This window comes from Haliotis rubra, unplaced genomic scaffold (assembly GCF_003918875.1).
Source record: "Haliotis rubra isolate DU_JTF1 unplaced genomic scaffold, ASM391887v1 Scf798, whole genome shotgun sequence".
Lineage (NCBI taxonomy): Eukaryota > Metazoa > Mollusca > Gastropoda > Lepetellida > Haliotidae > Haliotis > Haliotis rubra.
The window spans coordinates 436,464-445,124 of NW_025767521.1; the positions used below are offsets into that span (position 1 = coordinate 436,464).

General features: G+C 40.2%; 1 long non-coding RNA gene across 1 annotated transcript; it reads right to left on the bottom strand.

Annotated features, from left to right (window-relative positions):
* Nucleotides 1-2,501: 2,501 nt before the first annotated feature.
* On the bottom strand, nucleotides 2,502-7,630 carry LOC124261353. The gene is made up of 4 exons (XR_006894300.1): nucleotides 7,486-7,630; nucleotides 3,935-4,052; nucleotides 3,216-3,315; nucleotides 2,502-2,645 (listed from the first exon to the last, which is right to left on the bottom strand). It is a non-coding gene; the product is annotated as an uncharacterized LOC124261353 (long non-coding RNA).
* Between the last annotated feature and the right edge of the window lie 1,031 nt (nucleotides 7,631-8,661).

An 8,661-nucleotide genomic window follows, 5' to 3' on the forward strand; every position in this document is an offset into this window, starting at 1 on the left:
GACCTGTTCCTGGTGTTAGGTAAAGTTAATGTCAGTAGCAGGCTGAGCATCAGCCATGTAACCGGGCGTCGAAAGATGGAACTTGCCTGTCAGTAATAATGAGCCGGTAGGATAGCCTAGTGGTTAAAGCGTTAGCTCGTAACGTCGAAGACCCGAGTTCGATTCCCCACATAAGTGATGTGTATGAAGCCCATATCTGGTGTGCCCCGCAGTAATATTGCTGGAATATTGCTAAAAGCGGCATAAAACCATATTCACTCACTAACTCTGATGGCGTTTAAGGTCCACTTCTGACACAGGTGGTCTTCTAGCTAAGTCCAAGACATGATGGCATTTATTTAATCGTGATTGCTGTAAATACTGATGGATTGGTGCCATGGGCCAATTAATTCACACACCTTTACGACAGAAATGATGTTATTTTCGAATATTTTCATTAGAAAATACAATGAACACATTTGTGAAAAGCTAATATGATTATACATAGCTATATAAGTAAATATTCCAGCTGCATAACAGCGGTGTGTAAATAACCAAATCTGGACTCCACAATCGAGTGATCAACATCATGAGCATCGATCTACGCAATTTGGGTACGATGTCATGTGTCAACCAAGTCAGCGAGCCTGTCCACCCGATCCCGTTACTCGACTCTAACGACAAGCATGGGTTGCTGAAGATCGATACTATTCTGGTCCAGACTCGATTATTTACAGACCACCGCCATATTGCTGGAATATTGCTGAGTGCGACGTTAAACAAATAACAAACAAAACAAACAATATTCTAACGGAGAATTTGCCAGGTGAATGAATCCTCTGTCACATGTTGCTACCTCGTTACCTTGGAAACCAGACTGACTCTGGTGCAGTTATTTGCAAGGACGGGTTTTATTCTTCTACTCCTCACTAAACAAAGTGTTTGTTGTTGTTTTTGTTAACTTTGTTTAACTCCACAGCGTTCCAGCTATATGATTGCCAGCTATATGATTGCAATGTATAAACATTCGAAACTGGAAGAGAAAATCCAATGATTGACAGCATGAGAATCGAGTATTGGCTAACGAACATAATTTAATTTTAAAACAAACTAAAGTTAGAGTTCGTTATAGTGAGTGAGTGAGTTGGCCTTACGCCGCTTTAAGCAAAATTCCAGCAATATCTTTGCCCCAGTGAGTTCGTTATAACCGTAGGTCATTGCATATATATATCTTTGAGATTTATATAGGACACCTCATGTCTAAAAATCCCAAGTCAGGGCAATCAATCAATCAAACTGAAGATTCTGGGATTAAGGCCACCACGGCACTGAAACAATATTGAATTATCACTTAATTAGTGCATTACAAACAAATAACCTTTTACCCTGAATTGTGAAGATCTGGGTTAAAACTGATCTTCAGTAACCCATGCTTGCCGTCAGAGTTGTTATAAGGTGAAAAATGCATCCCTAAAGCATTAAGAGAATTACAGCAGATTCCGTATTTCCGTAACCAGTATGACTCAGAACTGATAACCTTTGGCTCATGACTAAGAACAGTTAAACACAGAATGAAGACAGAGGGACGGGAATAAGAGAAAGATAAACATTGAGATATGAACTTAGCTAAAACTTTCGTGAGGCAAGGACACGACAAGGTCGTCAGATGAAAGTTACGAAATACAGGAGTTAAAGGGCGGAGACGGAAGTAGCAAATCACTGAAAAGGGGAGTCACTGAACGGTGCTGTCCGAGACCCCTCTAATTATAATACACATGAGTGAAAGGACAGATACAGTTATTAACGAATCAAAACAATATGTTGAAATATGTGATCAAGATAGGTCAGACTCGTCTCACTTAAAAAGACATGTTTGGGCGCTAAGAGCTCAGAGAGTGCGGAGAGTACTAGCTCAATATTTCGGAAGCTAATCCACTTTACTAACTTCCCCGTGGGATGCGAGCCTGCACGTTCTTGTGTTGAAGTTGTACTTAGAGAGAGATGGACTGAGAGACAGTAAACCTCTGTGAGTATAGAACTTGGTGTTGCGTTTATCCTTGAATGTATGTAAGCCAGTACATGAATGTAATGTAGTTAGTTAGGAGTCACGGTCGCCCGACCCGTCACCCCTTGATTGAGCATTCCCCATGGACCAAGCGAGTGCCGAGCTGGAGCTTACATCTCCCCTGACAATGTGGAACGACCATAATCAATAGGTAACGATGGTAGGGTTTACTAACACCCAAACGCCGGTTACGACAGAGCCGACTAACGGGATCGGGTAGTCGTGCTCGCTGAATTGGTTGACACATGTGGTCGTATCCCAGTTGCGTAGATCGATGCTCATGCTATTGATCACTGGATTGTCTGGTCCAGACCTGATTATTTACAGACCGCCGCCATATAGCTGGAATTTTGCCGAGTACAGCGTAAAACTAAACTCATTCGCTCACTTTTACCGTGACTATTTGCTGGTTTTCAACAACAAACACACAATCGTGCAAAATTCACAAACAGTATTAGCCGTGCAGTACTTTGTTTATTCGTTTACAATGTGACACTAGAAACAACAAGAGAAGAGTCTTTAATTCTTGAAAGAATGATTATATATTTTATATATTTTTCAGGCTGTGGTCCATTTCTTGGCAACGTCAACATTGAAGCGTCTGTAAAATGGAAGTAATATTAACGTAGGTATCCATTTTCCCCTGACAAATATACAATATACTTTCGTAATAATGAGTTATTATACGATTCCGACTATAAGTTTATTTGTTTATGGAGCACAAGCAATTAAACATAAGCGTATCCTGCTCCACTCGTCACAAACACATGCAAGGGCTAGTCGTGGGTACAATGCGTGAAGCCCATTTCTGGTGTCCCCGCCGTTTATTGATCGAATATTGGTAAAAGCGGCGTAAAACTAAACTCACTCACTCACAGAATATTGTAACAAATACAAAGTCACTTTTGATATCAAATGCTAACCATGACATTGTATTGTGCGTACCTTTGCTCAGTATAATGTATTTTAATGATATTGAAACATACGTACTCTTAATCATAAAATTCCATTCATAGCATATAAGCCGCACTTAAAATCTATCTTCATTCAATGAAATAGCGTTAAGGACCGCGGGTGAATGCAGTTTTCCCCTGAACGGTCCGCAAACCCTAGTCTGGGAACATATACTGACGTACAAAAGAAAGAACACTGTAGCACAAGGCCGACTTACCAGAGGGTGTTACGTTGCAGTCGACTCATATGGTTCAGATTAACATCTGAAGCAGCATGGCCAGGTGCCGCAACAAGTTATACACCGTCGCTTCGGCCTTCTGAAAGTAAACATTTGACAAGGAGGATTGTGTGTTTGTTATATTGTTTGTCATTTAAAGAGGACAACAACAGCAACAACAACAACAACAACAATAAGAAGAAGAAGAAGAAGAAGAATTCCTGCCAACAAACCTGATCTTGTCATTTTGATAAAGCCAGTTAATTCATGTATACCATTGAATTTTCTGTCTCCTTTGACAGCAATTTTATTGGCAAGATTCAGGAAAAGCATACTAAATATGCGAACCTTGCCTTTGAAATGTCTCGTTTGCATCCCGACAGTGTCAGACTCCCTATTGTACTGTTCTCTATAGTGATATACTTTATAAGTAACGTGCTAGTTTTACATCTCTAACTGTGAGATGATAGCTGATTTATTGTCCTTTGGCGACAGTCTTTATCACATATCATTACCTATTATTAACATATGACCTATTCTAGATAGGACTGAAAACTGACTATATGTTTAACTCACTCACTCATGGATGTGAACACGTTGACGATTTTTGACGAGTCTGGCCTTTCAAGAACCACCTAGCAGTTTATTGTTTAGATATTGTTCCCTTTTTGACTACGTAAAACAGATTGACTGGAAACATGTTGAAGGTGCATGCTTACTCGCTTCTGTTGAACGTTTGCACCTACATATTGGACAACCTCTTATCTCCTCATTGCCGTAAGCACAATTGGTCCTGTCCAGGCATTGAAGCGTTGCACAATAGGGAAGGAGGGCTTCCTGGAGAAGAGATGAGAGTTAGTAAGTCTGGTGAGTATATATGGTTATATTCCAGCAATATTACCCATAAAGAGTACAGAACCCGGGTCACTTTAACAACTAGGCTACCCCACCGCCCCGGGAATAGGTAGATCCATACATATACGACTTACCTGTTCTAAACATCTACAGTTTTAGAAAACAAGCAAACTCCGAGTACAAATGGATACATTCCACATTTATTGTTTTAAAGTTAATATGTATCAATAGTTGATTTACCAACCAATCTAAATAGATATAAACCTGTCACACATTAACCACAGAGTAAACACTGATCATAATTGATTTGATTCTAAAAGCTACATATTAATGGTATGGCAGACAAATCAAGTATTATTTTTATTCACAAGCTTCATAATGCACATATTCTTAACGGATTTTTGTGTGAAGTACATTTATTGTATCAATAAGAGATTGTTGATCAGAAATGATTTCTTTGGTAAATTTGTTTTCTCTCAATACACAGTCACATAGATTTTCATATATACTTTCACGCACGTACGCATCAAAATTCAAATGGGTGAATATTTCTGTAGTTTTCTTTTTAACAATAATTAAGGAATGCTTTATGTCTAAGACATAAAGTTTGTTATACCCATATGCAGTGTGATCAACTATAGTTTTACACGAGTTGTAGTTGAAGCAGGGGTAAACACAACTCAGTTGTGACGTCAGTACATTATGACTTAACTCCGAAAGGATTTATTCTTAGAATAATTATAAATACATAAAGCATTTCTTCAGTACTTATGTCACATGTATAAAACATTTCTTCAATACTTTAGTCACATACTCTTTTGACATATCATTTCATTAGCAGAGTGTATTTATTCTTATAACAAGTATAAATATATAAAACATTTCATCACATACAAACATTTCTTCCGTACTTTGGTCACATACTCTTGACATATCATTTCATCACTGAAATACTACTCTTGGTTAACACCATCAAATGAATCCGTTTAGATCTCTGGTAGATATGAATATCCAGCAGCATCCAGGGACTCCAGAGACGTCTGTGGCTGGGGATCCTGTCATGCTAGTTGTTCCTGATACAAGGTTGGTACTGGAGTACTCTCCTCTCTAGACCGCCTCCGTGGTGTAGTGGTTAGAGCGTCCGCCCGGAGAGCGGAAGGTCGCGGGTTCGATCCCCGACCGCGTCATACCAAAAGACGTTAAAATATGGTACTTGTTGGTCCCTGCCTGGCGCTCGGCATTAATGGGTACAACAAGGACTGGTCGGCTCGGAGTCAGTATAATGTGTCTGAGTGGGGTATTCATGCTTCACTGCGGCATGGTATCTCAGTGGGCTAGCACTATAAAACCAGCTTAAGTCTGGGCTAGAACAAGCAGCCGCACATACACATACACACGCATGCACCTCGTCATATGAGCGAAATATTCTCCAGCACGACGTTAAACCCAATTTCACCTCACCTCACCTCCTCTCTAACTCGCCTCCTGGTGCTACTTCACTGAGTTTGATCCTGAGGTTCGTGGTTGTGTGCAGTGCTGTTGCTGACGTGGTTGCCAGCGGTTGTCACTCTGCCTCTGCAACCCTTCACGACGCACAACCAGTGAATACAGTGTTCCTTTGTTGAGTTCTTGTTGTGTAGATGACCTTGAAACAAAGCTTGTCGTGTCCCTCGCCTTGGTGTCACATACTCTACTTCTATTGAACCTGCCATAATGACGAATAGGTGACAAACTCGTAACCACCTCACCACTTTTAAAAACTCACCACCTTTTAAAAGCTCACCACTTTCTAAAATCTCCCCACCGTTTAAAGATCACGGCTTTTAAAACTAACCACCTTTTTAAAACTAACCACCTTCTTGAAACTCACCATCTTCTTAAACCTCACCACCTTCGAAAATCTCCCCACCTTTTTAAAATATCACCACTCTCTGAAAACACACATCCTTCAAAAAAATCACCACCTTTTTAAAACTCACCACCATCTAAAAACTCACCACCTTCACCGCTTTCTAAAACTCACCATCTTCTTAAACCTCACCACCTTCGAAAATCTCCCACACCTTTTAAAAGATCACCACTCTCTAAAACGCACAACCTTCGAAAAGATCACCACCTTTTAAAACTCACCACCATCCCAAAACTCACCACCTTCACTTTCTAAAGGAAAACTCACCTGCATCTAAAAAACTCACAACCTTCACCACTTTCTAACCACCTTCTTGAAACTCACCACCTTCTTAAAACTCACCATCTTCTTAAACCTCACCACTTTCGCCACTTTCTAAAACTGACCACCTTCTTAAAGCTCACCACCAATCAAACAGATATTTTGTTCGCCATCGGAAAAAGTTTCAAGCTGACAGGGGAAAACTTGTCATGCACAATTTCAAGGGTTATGATGCCGAACGACATTTACCAATAATACACGGTGGTCATATTACACACCTCTGTCACATGTGTTCATAATTTATTTGAATGCCCTTTTATTGCATGACCTGCCTTATAAATGCAGATTTTGTGGGTAAATGTTACGTAAATGCCAAACGTTGGTGATGTTAGTCTCGGAAGATACCGCCGCGACGAGCTGGAGAATTGCTCAAGCGTAGAAAAGCCTCGGCCTCTTCTCGCGTACTTCGTGTCCCGCGATGTCTTGCGATGATTGTTTGTGTTGAGAAACGAATTCCAGCACGTTTACAACTTTTCATATGCTAATACTGTTTAAGATTTTTCAAGACATGGATTAAGGTGAAATCTTAACCTGACAAAAGCTTTATGGTGTTGAGCAAAATAGATTGCAAGAACCACAATGGCTTTGACAACCTGGCTTCTTTCAAAGACGACGTATTAGAGAGTAGTGCAATGTGAGCTGTAGTTCGTGTTACGCATCACATCACACTAACACCAGTTATCATTGTAGTTTCAAAACCTGCCGGGGTATATATGTATATATCAAAGCTCTAAGTGTTCTGTATAAAAGTAACAAACGAAGTCTATCAAAATATGTTGTCATTCATACCACAAACAAACATTTCTATCAGTGAAAGCATATGTGTTTTTGAAAATTTGAATCAATGTGCATTTGGGTGTAATTATAAAGGACATGAACGATGCAACGACGATCTCTCCTCGTTATGGCATACCCGCGAGATAAATGATTGCAGCGTACATAAACAGTGTTGATAATATTAAGTACCGTCAATTACCGTTATCACGAACTCGAAGAAACAACTAATTTTGGTTCGTTATAGCCATAGTTGGCCACACGCTTTGCGACTAACATAGTGTCCTTGACCCAGCAAAACAGTTCGTTATAGCTGTCAGTTCATTGACATATACCACATTAAATTCATTCATTCCGTTACGTTGATGCACATCATCACATCGTATTTCATGTATCATAAATAAAACCCACCTTGCTCATTTGTGACGCCTAGGCAAATGGCGGCAGTTAGGCAAAACACAAAACCAATTACGAGCCGACCCATCTCGCTGAACATTCAGATACTGACACAAATGTAAATCCAACTAGGGTGCATGTAGGCTTCTGATATACTCTAACCTCACTTGTAAGAAGAAGGCCGATTATTGGGAGCTATCCAATGACGTAACCTGATGTATCCTTCAGCACGACATTCAAACGAAACAACAACATCTATAAAGAGGAGAACATACACTGGATATTTATTTAATTGTAACAGTCCATTTCTCAGACAAATGAGGTTCAGTACGGACTTGATTTTCATTTTCAGCTTTCTGGGCATTATATTGGTTCTTAGATGCCCCTGATGTCAATCACCAGATTGTCTGGTCCAGACCAAGTTATTTACCATTTGGTTTGCTGAAATTATAAAACTATTCTTTTGTCCCTGTAATGCGGCACGCCAGAAAGGTTACAGCTCTTGAACATCAGTTGCTTTTAGTTGCTTGCAAATTGGCTGATTCATTTCTCCAAACCAAGGTGACATTTGGGATAAGATATGACATTACGACCTCTCGGCCACTACCATGTTCACAAAAAGAATTTATTGATTTTTCTAGGATGGGGTGTCCTTAATACCCACTGCCGTAACCATTAATGATCCTGGTTAGAATTCTTCTTCAGCAAAACTCATGCTTACCGTAACGGGTCAGGGTCGCTTACTTGGTTGACACATGTCATGGTATTCCAGAGGCGCAGACTGATGCTCCTGGTGGCAATCACTGGATTGTCTGATCCAGGTTATTTACAGCCCATTGTCATATGGCTAAAAATATATTGGTTCTTTGAAATTAAGCAACAGTATTCGTTTTGCCCTGTAATGCGGAACGCCAGAAGAGTTACATCTCTTGATCATCAAAGCTTAGTTACTCAGCTCACTGCTTGTCTGTAAACTCAGGTGTCATAAAGGTACGACCAAGTGTGATGAGTGAGTAAGTGAGTTTAGTTTTACGCCGCTTTTAGCAATATTCCAGCAATATCACGGGACACCAGAAATGGGCTTCACACATTGTACCCATGTGGGAAGTTGAACCCGGGTATTCGGCGTGACGAGCGAACGCTTTAACCATTCGGCGTGAAGAGCGAACGCTTTAACCACTTGGCTACCCA